The sequence below is a fragment of the Gobius niger genome, assembly GCF_951799975.1.
Source record: "Gobius niger genome assembly, chromosome: 3".
Lineage (NCBI taxonomy): Eukaryota > Metazoa > Chordata > Actinopteri > Gobiiformes > Gobiidae > Gobius > Gobius niger.
In genome coordinates this window covers 25,167,792-25,184,732 of record NC_136854.1, presented here as the reverse complement: position 1 = coordinate 25,184,732, position 16,941 = coordinate 25,167,792, and positions in this window count along the sequence as shown.

Below are 16,941 nucleotides of genomic sequence, written 5' to 3'. Positions count from 1 at the left end.
ACTTCGACCTATAATAAAGAAATAGGCTCTATACATTGTGAGGTTTGTAATGATTTTTAAAGTTTTTTTCCATTATCTACTTGTACTTGCTCTAATTACCCAACAGATGGCGGTGTTGCAGTTACAACCTCTGACATCTATCTAATTACCATGTTGTCTAACGATTCCAAATCTTCTGAATTATTTCTGGTTCAGTAATTGAACTAATGACCGGCTGACAACAACATGCCACAAAACGTTACGCAGTGGGAGTGTGTTGTTCACTTAGTCTATATAGGCTAGGCTACTCAGGTTTATTTGTGGCAGTAGTTTATCACCATAATCAAAACAAAGGCTTGAGCTTCAAACACAAAACAAAGCCTTTTAAAAGATACGAAACCGAGGCACTCAAAGACAATGAATGGTAAAAGGCCTTTATTGTAACATGACCAGGGCGAGCTTGCCAATAGGGCAGAAACGCATAGACAATGTTTAATCAAATGGCCATGCTTCAGTAAAGACCTTTTGCCATTCATTTTGTTTGAGTGCCTCAGTTTTGTATCTTTTAAAAGTCATAAGTTAGTCCCTGCACTGAAGAGCACCAAAGCGGGAACTTTTTTTGAGACCTACAAAGTTCTTCTTCTGAGACACTGAAGAGGCACCAAGAGCTCCCCACACCTGCAGCACAGCGGAGGCATCACTAGAGCTACAGGAAACAAGGAAGGGACAAACAAGGAGATGGTGAAAGACTGTTGTGGAGCAGAGGGAGCGGAGAGAGCTGCGCAGGAGGAAGAGGAAGGAGGAGGTGGAGCTGACCAGTGCAGGACACCACGCTCTAAAACAGGGACAAACCCAGGAGGTGCTGCACCGTTTCAGAGGATCAGAGGAGACTGAAGGCAGCCAGCCAGGTTTCCTCCGAGTGCTCCAGTTTCCCCGACCTCCAAGAACTTACTGGTCAGGTCGGCCCACAGGGGCGGCGCGGCTCAGTCTCATCGGCTCAGGACTAACACCTGAACACTATTTCGTTGTACGCTTGTACAATGACAAATAAAGCACTTACTTATTTACTTACTTACTGACTTTTGACAGAATCAGTACATCCAAGTAGCACTCCTGCTTGTTTTAGTTTACAAAACAAAGTCTTTAAGCTGCAGAAAATATGTGCTCTTTTTGCTTGAGAGCTCATCTTTGCCTGCAGAGCTTACATAAATCTGGCTCTTAGGGTCAAATGGCTTTCAGGAGTAACCGTGGAAACCTGTGGAAACCTGTGCTCTGAAGAAACTGTATTAAATCTCAGAACAGAGTTCATCGCACGAGTAAAAGAAACTGAAAGTATTTGTATGAAAAATCACATGGTGTGAGACATTTCTGTTAGACAATAACAGAAACAAGCACATAATTGATAAGAACATACTGTCCAACAGATGTAAGCTTTTCATGGCACAAAGCACTGGCCTAAATACATGGCCATCACTTCCTCCACAAACAAGCAAGGATAAAGAGGAGCAGACAGAGGCACCCTAAATTAAAAATAAAAGATCAATAATTATATTAATGATGATGATGATGATGATGATGATGATGATGATGATGATGATGATGATGATAATAACTGCATTATCACCAACACATTTCTCAATGTCTTTCTCAGGGCTAAGCAGTAACTACAACAGTAATGTTTATATGAGTCCGCATGCATCATGAAAGGCTTATTCAATTTCCGTACAATATAACGTTTCACACCGAGTACCACCCCATAAAACTTTGACCTTCCAACTTTGGCCTTAAATAGACCAAAATAAGAGCAAATTATGCCTAAACTGGGTGTAAACCATGTCAAAACCTTGACATCACCTACTGGAATATGGTACTGAAGCATAAATGAAATGATTAAAGTCTATCTGAATACCACTTGAAGATACATATCACCGTTTGAGAACCACTGAAGTATTGCATAGGATTTGTGCCAGTTCCAAGCCTCAATCTGCTAACACAGTATGATGAAGGAATCATCATCATATGTCCTTTACTTTTATTCAATGTTTCCGCAAATTCAGCTCAATTCTAGTTTGTTTCTTAAATCATGAATTCTTTTGTTTCCTTTTCCAAACCATGCATAATCTACAAATTACCGACTCCTGTGAGAGCGACATTGGCATAAATGTTAACTTCATCAGCACGCCGCAGTCCTCATGCATTTATATTGCTTTGAGAGAACAACAAAGAAGTTGGCTTGGTCAAATCAAAGTCATCCTCTATTGTTTTTCGCCGTAGTGCTGACAGAAGAGGAAGGGGCTCACTGCTCACTGTGCAGATGGGAATTACTGGTCCCAATAAACACCTGGAGCCTGAGGGGAAATGAGATTATCTTATTCACATGCAAGTCGTGTGCAAAATCACCCACTTTCACTCCGGCATTCAGGTAAAATCACCACACGCTTTAACTGCTGCTTACAAGGTACTGATATTCAAGCGCTCTTTTGAACATATTATGTAATTTGCTGCACACGGCTATGTAAAACCATGTGTTCGAGCCCAGGATCATTACACCATACGATGAGAGTCACAACAAAGGGGCCTTTTCAGTTCCGACTGCAGGCTCGATACAGATTTCCTAAAAGCTATTGATTGAAAATGGCACAGCTGAGGAGAGCGAGCTTGAATAGAAACAGGGGGCTTATACAGATGTTCACTCTATTGCCTCTGAGGGATAGAGTGCCTCAACGTTTCCCCCCATATGCGCAGCCTATAGTTCAAGGAGGTTTAATTTTGTTTACCAGCTATACGTTCTGTTCACACGTATGTTCTCTGATAATTGCCATTACAATATTGCAAGCCATCTGCTGACATCTTGTGAACATAGGGATTGCTGAATATTATGGCTGACCTGCTAATGTGGGGATGGCAACACATCACACTCCCACTGCAGTCTTCAGCTTTGTTGATAATCAAAATCAAACTTTATTGTAAATTTGAAACATGTATAGAGAATATAAGGGGCCATGCCACCTGGCGAATGCCCAATATCATCAGATATCTGAAGCTAAGCTCTAACGGGCCTGGTTCTTGGTACTTGGATGGGAGACCGTGAGGGAATGACAGCCTCATTAGCGCAATAACCACTGGAGGTGTTTGATGAGTAAAAGAAACAAATACAATCAGAAAATGTAACTTATAAAGCAAAATCCAAAATATCCAACAGAGGTATTTGTCGGTCAGTGTGTCTCTCGGGCTTAAATGTATCTTTAGGATTTTTTGTATTTATTGTTTTCATGGTAACAAGTAAATAAAGCAAAGGTTTGAACCAAAGAAATGTAAATCTGCTCCACAAGAATCTAAAATAAAAAATGTAGAAAACAAACAACAACAGATAAGATAAGATAAGATAAGTAGAATACATTATATTCTACTTATCCATGTCCAGGTTGTAAAGATTAATGCAGCTTGCGCCATCTTCACATATACAACATAGTCTACATTTAGGATACAATTACAGCATAAACCAATGATCAAAATAAATTATTACAAAAGAATTTCCAAAATGTCAACATGTAAAAGCATCATGAATGTAATTTTCTTTTCTGCAATTTAGCAAGAAAAAAGATTTGGAAAAAAAAGGGTGTCCATACTCTTCCAATTTACAGTATAATTCTTGTTAGAACTTACTTTCTACTTGGACCAACATCTCCAAGTGGCCAGATAGACACTTGAAAAGTTACTAGTTCTGATAGAGCTTCAATCAAACACGACTCCATTTATACTTTTGAAACTTTTATTGTAAAAGTCAGAGCACAACCCCGACATGGCTGATGACACTTGAAGCCTACGTACTCACCACAGTGGTTTGCGTCGATCCCCTCGTAATAGACACAGCTGTGCAGACACAGACCCTACTCACCATCATGCAGTGCACATGTCAAATATGTGCATATCAATAGTGTCAATGTGATAACCTAATTATGGCATTACATAATATACAATCCGCTGCACCATCACCAAGCCAGTGGTGTGGTGACAGCGTGGGAGGAGGGATGTCACATACCTTTACTGAGCTTTGGCATCCTACATGACAGCTCCCCCATCTGGGTCACTTAGCACTGAGAGGTTTAGCCTGTCTGCCTCGCCATCCTTCATCTGCCCCTTCATTCTGCTCTGTTTCTCCAGATGCCCTATCTACCACAGTTCGACAGACATACAATGCTGCTTAATGCAATAAGAGAATTCTTTCCCTAATTGAATGGGTAAATAAGGAAGGATGCATGGCAGCTGCATCAAGTGAAAACGGGGGTTATTTCAGGCAACCCCATTTTGTCAAGTCTGAAGAATAGCTTTGCGTAAAATCATTATTCTGTTACGATTCATTTCGAAACTGCCAAAAGTATTCAGACTGAGAAATGATGGCAATAGACCAGGAAAGAAAATGTGCATGAGAGTGGACGGCCTCAGGCTATTACGTGATAATGATAAGTAGTAATTAATTATTGTCTCACGAGGCTCAGCAGAGAAACGACCTGTAAAAAATAAAAAAATACAGCATTAAGGCGACGCTTAAAGGTAAAAAGTGAAAGATGTGAAAGTGAACACTTCATAAACATGACCAATCTATGTCCCCAGATATGAGGTAAACAGTCAATTTCAATCAAGGAAAGAAAAATAAAAGAATGTCACAAAAAAGTTGAACCAACAAAATCTTAAATATCTTTAATCTATGTGCTCAAACAGTCACAACCTGTTTCCCAATCCTCAGAAATAAATCATCAAATGTCTCTTCAGCAGAATATATATAATACAGTATGAAGATGTGTTATTTTTTTATTGTTTATACTTTTCGCCCCCTAAAGTTTTTGTAGTCATTGTATATAAGATACCTCTATTTACTATTTAATTGGTTGCACATTTCCTGTCTATTTTGTCTTATCTTATCTTATTTTTTATCTTATCTTATTTTTATCTTATCTTATTTTTATCTTTATCTTATCTTACCACTCATTCCATTGGACAATTGATAAAACTGAAAAAAAAAAGACTTTGCTGAGAGTTGACTGGATCTTAGTCTTGGGTGTAACCTTTGAATCTTTTTAAACATCTTGAAATATTTGTGTAGTGTTGTGTAGACTGAGCATTTACCCCAGAATCAGACATGAGTCAATTCAAAGTTTATACAAAGAGTTAATACAAAGCAGAGCTCCCGGGCCCGGGAGCCAAATCCAGCCCTCCAGCAGATATCCATCTGGTCCAGATGATTTGTATAAATTCTGTATGCTTGTACATAACAGAGAACTAAACACATATAAAAGTCACTCAAAAATACTGACAACAGTGTCAGCAACTTTAAAAAGAAATCCAAGAAGAGGATCTCCTGAGCTCCCAATTAGATCAATGAGATGTACGAATATTTTCCCCCTTTGACTTAGAAAAGATTAGCCCCACTCACTTGCCTACCCCTAATATAAAGTATGCTTATTGCTAAAACCATTGCCTAACAATGTGACAGATTCAAGACATAGACAATTAAATAACATTTTATGAATGTTCTGCAAAACCCTACCAGCCAGTCCCCTTCCAGTCAACACAATGGCATTAACAGCAGCTGCTTCTGAAGCCAAATTCAGACATTTGTGATCCACAGGGCACGCAGCAGTCTGAGTCACCAATGAAGTGAGAAGCAGAGACTGGGGAAGCCTGGCATTCCCATGTGTATGTTTGTAGCTGGGTCGCCTGTCCCATCATCTGCTGGGCTACGTTGAGGGGGCTGCTGGATTATCCTGATGTGCTGTGGTACATGGCCCACAGAGGGATGCCTCATTCTATTAACAAGACTCCATTTAACTCTTGAAACAGTCAGTATAACGGCCAATGAGTATGGTTTATGTCAGTCCCCCCAAGCAACATACTGTATGCATGTATCACTGTAACAAGAGGCATGAAGAATAGATATAGCATAAATACAGTTTGGTAACACTGACAGAAGGCAACATAGACTGTGAAGTAAATATGTTGGCTAGGAAAGTGAACTTAGTGCATTTTATTATATAGATTGCAAAGACTCTGCATAATCATATAAAATAAGTTCCGCATCTTCCACGGGCACAGTACCTTTGCTGTTCCTAGAACTGCACTTTTCTGGACTGAGATGTCTGATGTATTTCAGGCCATTAATGATACACTTATTCATAACCCTGACCTTAACCCTTACCCCATCCCTAAAATGAATACTAATGCTTAATTATACTTAATGAGCACACCTTAATCTAAAGCGATACCATTATTTTTAGTAAGTAAAAACAGCCAGTGGCATAGCAACGGTATCAAGGGGCCCTAAGCAAGAATGTCAGTGGGGGCCCTCTCGCGGCCGCCCCGTGTACTGTGAGGACTGAGAGGACATCGTGTGGGCAGGAGCTGGTCACCTGACAACTCCCATTATGCAGCTCTCTGCATAAGCTTCCCTCAGAACAGAACGCTGAGGTTCTTTAGGTCATGATGAGTGTTACTATAAAAATCTGGTGGAGCCATGAGTAAAAAGGGGATAAATATTGGTGGAGAGGCGGTGTAACTGGAGCACAAAAGTTATTAGGAAGACTGCTTGCAAGTTTATAAATAATAGGCCAGTGGGGGCCTTATACTGCTGGGGGCCCCAATCAGCTGCCTGCCTTGCCCAATGCAAAGTTATGCCCTAAAAATAGCAGTAATTAAATAAATGCTTGTATCTTTTTCTATTTACTGGGTGAAATGCTCTACAAAATGGCTATTTGAACCTTCATTTCCTTCTAGAGCTATCAATGCTCTCGGTGCCTTTATTGTTTAATGTTTCCGTCTTTTTATAGGTTCTATCAATTGGATGCCAGTCACTTCTTGTTTTCGCCCTTCGCAGAGTCACGCTCCGGGTCACGTCTCGAGCCGCTCGTGTGTGTGACAAGGTCCCTTTCCCTGGATGGGTGCTCATTTCCTGGAGTGTCTCCCAGCGAACAGTAAACATCATGCAAGTGCTGCTCTCTTCTCCACCTCTCCAATCTCGAAAACACCAAAGAGCAGCACATTTAGATGGGGTTAGTTTGCTCTTAACGCTGTGGTCTAATGTTTTTGAGCGGCATCTTCACATTGCACAGCCCTCACTGTAGGAGGCATCCACTGTATCAAATCTGCTGCTGATGAGCTGCTCTTGTCAATGCACAGAGAAGCACATTTACACACATGGAGTCGTCTGAAGCTGTGACAATAGCCACAATTGTCATGTACACGGCATGAGTACTTCCTGCGAGGAGGAAATCTATTTGCTTGTATTTGTTTGATTGTGTGCTAAGAAAGACTATTGGTGACTGGCTGATCGGAAACATGACCTGTTCTTTGTGAAGTGCAAACTCCAGGTACAAGATATGAGTAAGAAAGGATTGGTTTTGTTCTGGATAGACTTGCAATGTATTAGGTTTTTACATATTTAGAGTGCCAGTGCCTTGGTGATGATACTCTAAGACAGTGGTTAACAGTTTCTCTTTGATTTCCTCACAGTTTCTTTATTCTCAAACTAAGGCCAAAGATAAGTCATTTGACATTACCATTGCTACCTCCGTGGTGGCGTCCGCCTGTGTATGTGAGCATTGCATTAGCAGCTCTGATGTCGCTTCTCTGTTTTCTTCCATCAGAAATCTCATGCCGGCTCCTGTCATTAGATTAACTGAGCTGGGAGACTGTGCTCATTATTCCCAAGTCGCATGAGCTTTGGCCAGTGCTATGTTCACCTTGTAATTTGAACGAGAAGAGGCAACCGTATGAGAGGAGATGCTGGTGTCCTGCCGGCTGATTACACAGATGAATTCAGAGTGCACGGCTGGCAGAGGGGCGCTGTTCCCATGGCATATTATTAGGTACATTAGTCCCCCTGTGGGCGCCACAAGTGCGCCCTGATAGCCAGGATGCAGTTCAGACAATCATGCACATTTTCCATAATAGACTTCTTAATTGGGTCGATAGTAATATTCATGTGGCTGTGATGCGGTGAGTCCTTGTGAGGCCATGAGGGAAAGTATCCGATGTGGTGCACACAGGAAACAAATTATGAAATAACATAGGATAGAAATGCTGTTCAGAATAAGTAGGAGAGAGCTATTAATGTAGTCCACATCCATGTCACTGGAACTATGTTGAGGGCCATCAAGATCTAGAGTAGAGAATTTGATTTTGTAGTTCGTGTAAATGTTGCAAAGGCCTTAACTGGTAAATGCTTTCAAACTTGTTGTTGTTTACAAACTAGGCCTCTTTGACAGGAGGAGATCACAGATTACTTTTTTAATGTATTTTCATTTACATCCAAGTCAACTCAATACAACTCATATATGTCATTAGGGGGAACATCCATGTACGCCTCATCAGTACTCTGAGCTGAAATGTCCAGTGTCTTTGTTTACTGCAGCACAAACACACTTTGTTACCCACAGTGTGAGTAATACACTCATTTTCATTAAGGCCTCCCTCGAGCTAACATTAGCGAGTCGCTTAATGAAGACCGTGGATAAAATCTTTGACCTATGACCCCTCATTTATCTGCTATCAGTAACAATTTGGGGACTAATAACCGTCACAGTCAGGCTGTCAGTGCCCGGACACCTCTGATGAATATATATGACGGAGAGTAATTAAGGATAAAGCTGCTGACACAAATAGCTCTCAAAGTAGCCTCAGAGCTGGAGACGTGTCTCTGCCAATGGGAATCAGCAAGTTTACTGTGAGCACAGCACGCCTATAATCCCTGCAATATTAAAACACGATTATGAATGCAAATAGGTTCATCCACAAAGCCAATTAGTGCGTTAATTGAATGGAGAAGATTTAGCAGCAGTTGAGGTTCATGGCCATTTAACTTAAGATACATTATTAGAAAACACAAAAGAAATGGGATTTAAAGACATGAGATTTAAAGTCTTCTCTGGGCCAATATTTGCATTTAATGAATAACTTTTTGTAGGTGTCCTGTTTGGTGAAAGTTAGTCTTTCCGAACAATCATAGATATCATGAATACAATACGAATGCCAATGTTCACTAAGGCGTTGAAACACTGATGGAATAAACCCAGTCTGTAGAGGCACTGGTCGGATCAAATGGCTCTTACATTAGTAATTCTCACCAACAATGCCTGCGTTATCCCTAGCGTCTGCCATAATGCAAAAAAAAAAAAAAAATCACATGCTTTCATTAAATGAGATAGAATTCACTTTATACTTTATCCATAAATCATATAAATGTTGTTGCTTTTCCTGAAAATGAACATCGATCCTGCTGTGTTCTTTACAGCTACGCTATGCAGCAAGAATTTCAAAGAGTTTTAGCAAAAGCGCAGGCACAACAACAGTATCATGTTTTTGTCCTGAATGTTAAAATACATTATTAGACAAGACACTGCACAGTTTGCAGATAATAAAAGCGGTGCTGACAGTGACTGATGATTTGGACGGCACCCGAAGGCTTCGTACTGGGAATACAAAACAGACTGTCTGTTTGATTTAATATTGACCACGCTGAGAAACAACAGCACTTGGCCCCTTTGCAGTTCACACTCAAAATGTGCTGGAAGAAACCTTTCCAAGATGGCTGTGCGAGTGGCTAATGAAGGTGAAAGGTCTCTCATTTCTTCAGTTTTGTGCACACACTCTCAGCCGGGGGTCACCGCTCTGACATGACGGTCCCACTCAAGTGTCCAATTCTGTGAGGGCAGCCAGTAATCATGAGGGTCCATCAACAACAGGGTCATCAGGCAGGAGGTCTTTATGTTAGGTGTGTTTATTATTAACACATTGAGTGCCAAAAACCAAAAAAGTTGTTTTGGTGTTTTTTCTTTACTGCTTATGTGTGATTTTGGATCAAAAACTTGTGAAAAGTCTGGACATTTTACATAAATTATTGCGTTTCTTTTCTTTCTTTCTTTTTTTAGTCCGAGGGGGGGGGGGGGCATGGTTTGACAAAGCAGAAAGGCTTCCCATGTACAGATCGAAACAGTTGAGATTTCAACATTCAACATGGTCAAAATCGGTCCAAGGACGACTGAGAAACATCTGGATTAAGTCTTCAATCCAAGAACCAGGCTGTTTAAATGCATACGCGATAAAAAGCGATGGATAACACGTGGTGTTCTGTGCAGAGAGGACAGAGGAGGAGAGTGTTGGAGTGAGGAGTTGATCAGAAAGGAGAGTGTTGCATAAAACCCCTGTTATCTCAGTTTCTAAAAAATAAAAAACAGTGATTTTGATCCAAACTAGCCTCTGTTAACTTAGGATTTCTCAGGAATTGAGGCACATTTTCACCTAAACCGTTTTCACCTACAGAGAGTTTAGAGTCTCACCTTTCAAACGAGCCATAGCATGTTTCCATAGACTACGCTAAATATCACGAGAAATGGTCTGGATTGTTGGCACTCTACAGCTAAATCCCCAAAACAGCGCGGCACTCAATGTGTCAAAACACTCTACTACTATCAATTATTGGATGTTGAAACATGAAAAACACATAAAAAAGTTACAGCTTGGCCAGGATAACCGGGAAGTGACTGAAATGGTGGACAAAAAAAAAACACTTTTGGTAAGTTGCTGGAGTATGAAGTAAAATCCATAACACCTAGGTGAGCTTTGGTCACTCTTGCACAACATGCTGTTCCAACTTGGCAACCACTTGGCAGAATAAACTTTCTATTACTTTCTCTGTTGAACTTTTAAAGTGCCAGATCCAAAGTCATTTCCTCAATTTATCCCCTTTACCTCCCTGTCCGTTAGAAAACAAACAAACAAAGTATTTCACAATCTCACTGAACGTTTTGAGGTTAAGTTGATGACTTCTGCAAATGGTAAAAGGACAAACATGAGCAGCTGAGAGGTAGTCGGCCTGGGAAAAAACAGAATCTGAAGAGAATTGGGGAGAGGGAAGAGGATGCAGAGGAAAGCCTTAATCGAGACAGATGTAGACAAGTGCGATTACAAAAACAAAAACACACATTTGCCACTTATTTTGATTTGGTTTACGCCACAAGCACCCAAACCCATCTGTGCACCTGTTTCCTCTCATCCCCACAGCACAAACTGATTTGGTGATCAGGCTTTTTCGCTCAAGCTTAATTGTACACATGCACTCCACTAATTAGTACAGTACTTTATAATTGTCCCAACAAATAGAACAGAGACAAAGGCACCGACAACCTCTTACAATGTGATGTGTGGTTGGCTGTGTTCAATTGTCCTCAAACGACCCAAACACATTTTTTGCCCGGCGTTAAACTTGTTAAAACAAAGGGGCAGAGCTTTGCCTTGTGCTGCGGCGTCACCTGTCACATTCGCTAAACGTGATCTATGAAGGCCATTAGTGACAGTATGGTAATCACAGTGCACACGGGGCACCTCTCCGGGCCCGTTCGCCTCGTAAACAGGCGTGGGAGGGTGAGGTGTGGTGAGTGAAGCATTGCGGTTTATTGATAACGGCAAAGAAAAACAGACAGCGGGATGTCAATTTACTTTTTCATTGTGTCTACAGGAATCTCATTGTTTCTCCACGACAAAGCCCCCCCCCGGCGCTGGGAGAGAAATGAAAAGTGTAAAGAGTGAGTGCCACTATCACCACAGACCAGCGGTGCAGATGGTGAAAGAGGTTTTACCCATGAGGGGGTGCACGGGACAAAGCGTAAATACATAAATAATGGAAGGATTACCAGGTCCGTAATCTTCATCTATGTACCCACTATTTACACCCAGACAGACCATATCCAGAAATGACACCATGAGAGGTCTGATTATTGAATATGAACCCTCCTGATCATGCTGGAACTGACCGCCATGTGCCAAACTCCACTATTAGGTTTTTATATGTTTTACACTCAAAAAATGTGAATTAATATGAGAGGACGAAGATAATTCATCTTTGCAAATATCAATTCAGATTGGATTTCTATAAGATTTAACCTTTTCAAGTCTGAAATGAGAGCAATTATTTGGCGTGGGATCGTTTTGCTGAATGTCAAAACAGACGGTTGCAAATAGCTCTGTTATTATCAATAATGATGGGTTTTGATTGTTCTTTCCTGCCAAACTCTCCCTCCCCTTCCAAACGATCACATGTTTGATTACTTTAGTAAACTGTTTCTTTCAAATAATTTGAGAATCTAAAATCATCCTCTTAAAACATGTGGAGGATTCACAATGATGGGACTGGGAATGACACTACACTGTAATGCATCTTTCCCAAAGGGCGCATCAAATTGAACGCCAGCATCCCTGCTGCTCCCCATAATAATGTTGGCATTTGCAATCAGTATTTAGCTGCTTCTCGAGGCTCGGTATAGCACACTTTTGTGGGAAAATCCCTTCAAAAACATCATACGTGAGGCTGACTAATGCACAGAGACAAAAAATATGTGCAAGTGCTCTCTCTGTCACCCCGCGTATGAGCATGATGATCCCAAGTGGAATGTTGCGAGCTAAATACCTCTTGTGACGGCAGATGGACAGAACCCTCTTAACAAGCAAGCTTTATTAATATAATCTGTGTGAATAGATCAATAAGAGCGTTTGTGACGATAACAAGGACCTGTTTACTCTGAGGTGGGACACTGAACGGACATGTGTGTTTATCCTGTGCCGCCAGGGTGCACTCTGTCCCGATCTCAAATGAGGAAAAAGGTTCTGTTCTATCTCGCCTTGACTGAAAGTGATGTTGTGCCAGAAGAAATGTGAATGCAGGAAAGGCAACTGGCTTAAATGATTTTGACTTTGACTTTAACATACAATTTGCAGTGTTATTTTTCTACTCAGTTCAGAGCCACTCTGAAGGAAATTCTCATCAACTTCCTACAGGAAGCCGCGAACGTGGATTTTCAGAGATTTACAGAGTTGTTATGCTTCCACTAAATGGCAATATATTAACAGCCACAGTAAGTCAGCATAATAGAGCGGGAGAGTGTGTCATCTAAAGGGCTTAGATTTCTGGATTTCCTGGTGTCTTAATAATAAACTGATAAGCAAAATACTGGATCACATAAAAGTTTTTAGAGACTGCAGATGCATTTATTAGTGACTATTAACTGAATTTTTTCTGTGGCTCCTTTTTTGTGAATATTACTCTATGGACAAGCACCTCTAAAATGACTGATTTCTATGGCTGTGTTGATTTTATGGGCATTCCATCCCAAACTTTGTTTGGCTATCCCCCTTTGCTCTCTATATATGGGCACACCTACGACAATGGTATTTGACATTGTGTAACAAAGCTCTCCCTCTTATAAAATAATAACCTAGAAATGCCATAAATTCTCCAGCACAGAATAAACAAACCCAAATAGCCTCTCTGTCTCATTACCGTGACGCCTCATCCTTTGCAGACAGCAGCACTGGGTGGATATTTTCAATCCGCTGATGACATCCCCCGAAACAGTTTTTTGCGGATCCTGTCGCCTCTGTCAGGAAACCTCTGGTGCGTGGACAGCAGACAGATCAAAGTGGCTTTTCTCGAATGTCAAGTACTGTCTGGTGTAGAGGTGCACCTCATATGTTACTCTGAGTCCAGCCACCGAAGACTTATTGGAAAACTCGCCACGCCATAATTGCAGCTGTGATTCCGAAAGGTTGAAATATAAGACCAGCAAGTGTATGGCAGAATTTGTTTGGCTCAACAAGCGACTTGAGATTTAGGACTTTGGAGTCGTTTTTTTTGTGCATCCACAATTTTATTGAATCTGTGCTGTGGCTCAAAATGTCTTGCCTCGTACTGTGTCATGGACAGCACCTTGCAAATGATAAGAGTTAAATGATCAGACACAAGTGATGTGATTTTGAAATGCTGCAAAAAGTAATGAATTAATAATTTAATATCAGCATTAGGCCGTAGGTGTGTTCCCTCTTTTTAACTGTGTCCCAATGGGGGCTCTTTAAAAACAATGAGGGAGAGAGTAAAGTTTTAACCACTTCTTATGTTTTCTAACCCCTGTAGGCTCCATTTGACAGAACAATTCAAGGAGAAAGGGGATGAAGATCTCTAGACTATTGCATTTCTAACAACCCAATCCTTCACAGGGACAAGTTTTTAGGGAACAGCTTCACTGTCACGATAATATTAACAATGACCGGCCTCCTATTTACAGTCACCTTATTCCGGAAGTTCCCATGGCTTGTGCCCGCCCCTTCTCTCATATTTAGGACTGCAGCCGTCACTTTACGGGCACAAATGTCTGCTTTTATCAAATAAACCCCAATTCACAAAGAAATCTAGTTCAGGACCATTTTAATTGAGGACTGAATATGTTTAAATATTCCCTTATATTTGTTTGTTGACATGAATAAAACTGAAATGACTCCTGTCACCTCTGGAATGTATATAGATTTTAACATTTGCAGATTATCTCTATGTTTTGTGTCACTTTTTATCTTCTGATTAGGCCTAATGGATTTTTGGGAGTTACATTTTCTTGCCAACAGCCTCCTCTAATGAAATGATGAATGTTTGTCTGCCACATTGAACCAACAGGTGCGCTGGTAGATAATAAATCACATAAAGCGACAAGAGACTTTTCACTGCTACCAGTCAGTGCACCTGTTGCCCCCTCGAAATCACCAGGGAGAATCAGTTGGCTTTTCAAAGTTTATTTCGAGCTCAAATAGTACAGAAAAGAAAAGGGTAAACATAGGTCCCCTGTGAATAAAGAATAAAATAGTTTAGCGTACTATGGATTAAGTTAAAATGGACAAACAGATAAAACGACACTTACACGTCCCAGATGTCACAAGGCTTAGGCCACGGCCCGACTACTGCGCCACAGCTTCTGCCCTGAGGCTGTGGGCCTAGCTCTTTTAAACTAGCATAAAGCGGTCACGTGATGGATGCGCTTCCGGTTTCAATTAATAAAAAGACAGTGTTTAATTTAGCGAAAAGATGAATAAATACTGTTATTTACAGTGAACCATTTACCAACAATAAGAAAGCGCTTAAATACTTTGTCGAAAATGGGCGAGCAACACCCTCCCCCACTAAAAATAATGTTAACCCAACATTCCCTTAATCCTACTGGGGGGTCTTACTTGACTTAAACCATAAATTGTAGTAAATAAACAATTTGAACCACAACAATACTTCACAAAAGAGTCCAGGCTAAATGAATAGTGTCCGTTATCCAAGAGTCCTTTGGCACGGCGGTACGCGCAGGTTTAAAGGTCCATTTCCGTATTTGGGTAGATAGTCCGTTGAAGCATTGGTGGGCCCCAGAATCTTCAGAATTGACTCAAGGAAAATACCTTCTACCCAAGATTTTGTAGCAGCATAGCAAACCAACTAAACAAATGGCATGTACTACTGAAACAATAATTAAAGTACATTTACTACTATTGCACATATCTCTATTGCACACAAGCCACATACTTTAAAGTGCAAAGTGCAAAGTGCAACTCAATTAGCAGGTACATAAAGTGCATGTTACTACTGCATTACGACTGGGAATTAAAAAGGATATAGGTTGGCCGAGGTGCTGAAGAAGCCGTCTCGGACCCTCGCTGGTTTGGACACACCGACAGGACAGGTCTGCACTTCCAGGACCGTGGGCTCACCAAGCTGGTCGTAGGTGTACAAGCGCCTGGGCCGTCTAGTTCTGACAGGTCTTGCAGGTCCCTCCGAGGAGTCAGAGGAGGATGCCTCTCGCTCAGATGAATCCGCTTCCTGTACTGGCTCTGGCTCCGGCTCAGAGTCAACCTCTGGGATCAGGATCACCACTTCAGCTCTCTCCTCAGCAGGTGCAGCTCCCTGTTCCGGCTGTCTTGGAGTGGGGACTCTAGGTTGGAACTCTCTGGCAGTTGGATTGAGCGGCTGAAGAGCGGGTTGGGGTGGCAGGACGAGATGGTAGTCTTCCTCACTAGAGCTCTCTGTACCTGCAGGCTGGATGTTGCACTTAACACTTGTCCCTCTTCCTGGCGACGTTCTGGTTCTCCTGCTTCTCCTTTTAGGGTTGGGGACGACAGGCGCTGGTTCAACCAGGTAAGGACAAGGTAAGAGCAAGTTTCTGTGCAGCACCCGTCTTCTCCCTACAGCATTCAGAGGCTCAACCACATAGACAGGGCTTCCAGGGCCTTTGCTCTCCCTCACCACATGGACAGTGTCCTCCCAGTGACTGCGGAGCTTCCCCGGACCACCTCGAGGCGTGAGATTTCTCACCAATACATGGTCACCCGGGTTCAGCGTGGAGCTCCAGGCGCGCTGATTGTAATAATCTTGGCCCTTTTTTGCAGACTTCCTCATGTTCGTCAGGGCAATGGCATAGGCTTCCTGCATTGCCTCTCTCCACTTCTCCGCATAGCCAGCAGGGGTCTGTTTCTCTGCGTCACCGAGCCTCTTGGGAAACAAGAGGTCAACTGGGAGGGTTGGTTCACGTCCAAAAAGCAAGAAGAAAGGGGAGTACCCTGTCGCCTCGTGGATGGTGGAGTTGTAGGCATGAACTACTTTGTTGAGGTGCTCCTTCCATCTGGCCTTTTGTGTCTCCTCCAGTGTCCGCAGCATACTCAACAGAGTCCTGTTAAAACGTTCGGCAGGGTTAGCTTGGGGGTGGTAAGGTGTAGTGCGAGAGTGTTGAATACCACCATATTCCTGGAGCTTCCGAAACAGCTGGTTCTCAAACTCTCTTCCTTGGTCGTGGTGGATCCTGGATGGAAACCCAAAGCGTGGGATAAATTCGTCAAACAGCTTTCTGGCAGCAGTTTTCCCAGCCTTGTCTTTGGTTGCGTAGGCCTGAGCGTATTTAGTGAAATGGTCCACTAAAACCAGGATATACTCTTCCCCTCCGTTGCTTTTCTCCAGATGTAAAAAGTCTATTGAGACCATCTCGAATGGTGCAGAAGTTTCAATGCTTTGAAGTGGTGTCCTTGTGACTCTGTTGGGCCTTTTGTTTTTGATGCAGCTGCAGACACGTGTAACGTAGTGCTCCATCTCCTGCCTCATTTTTGGCCAAAAGAAGC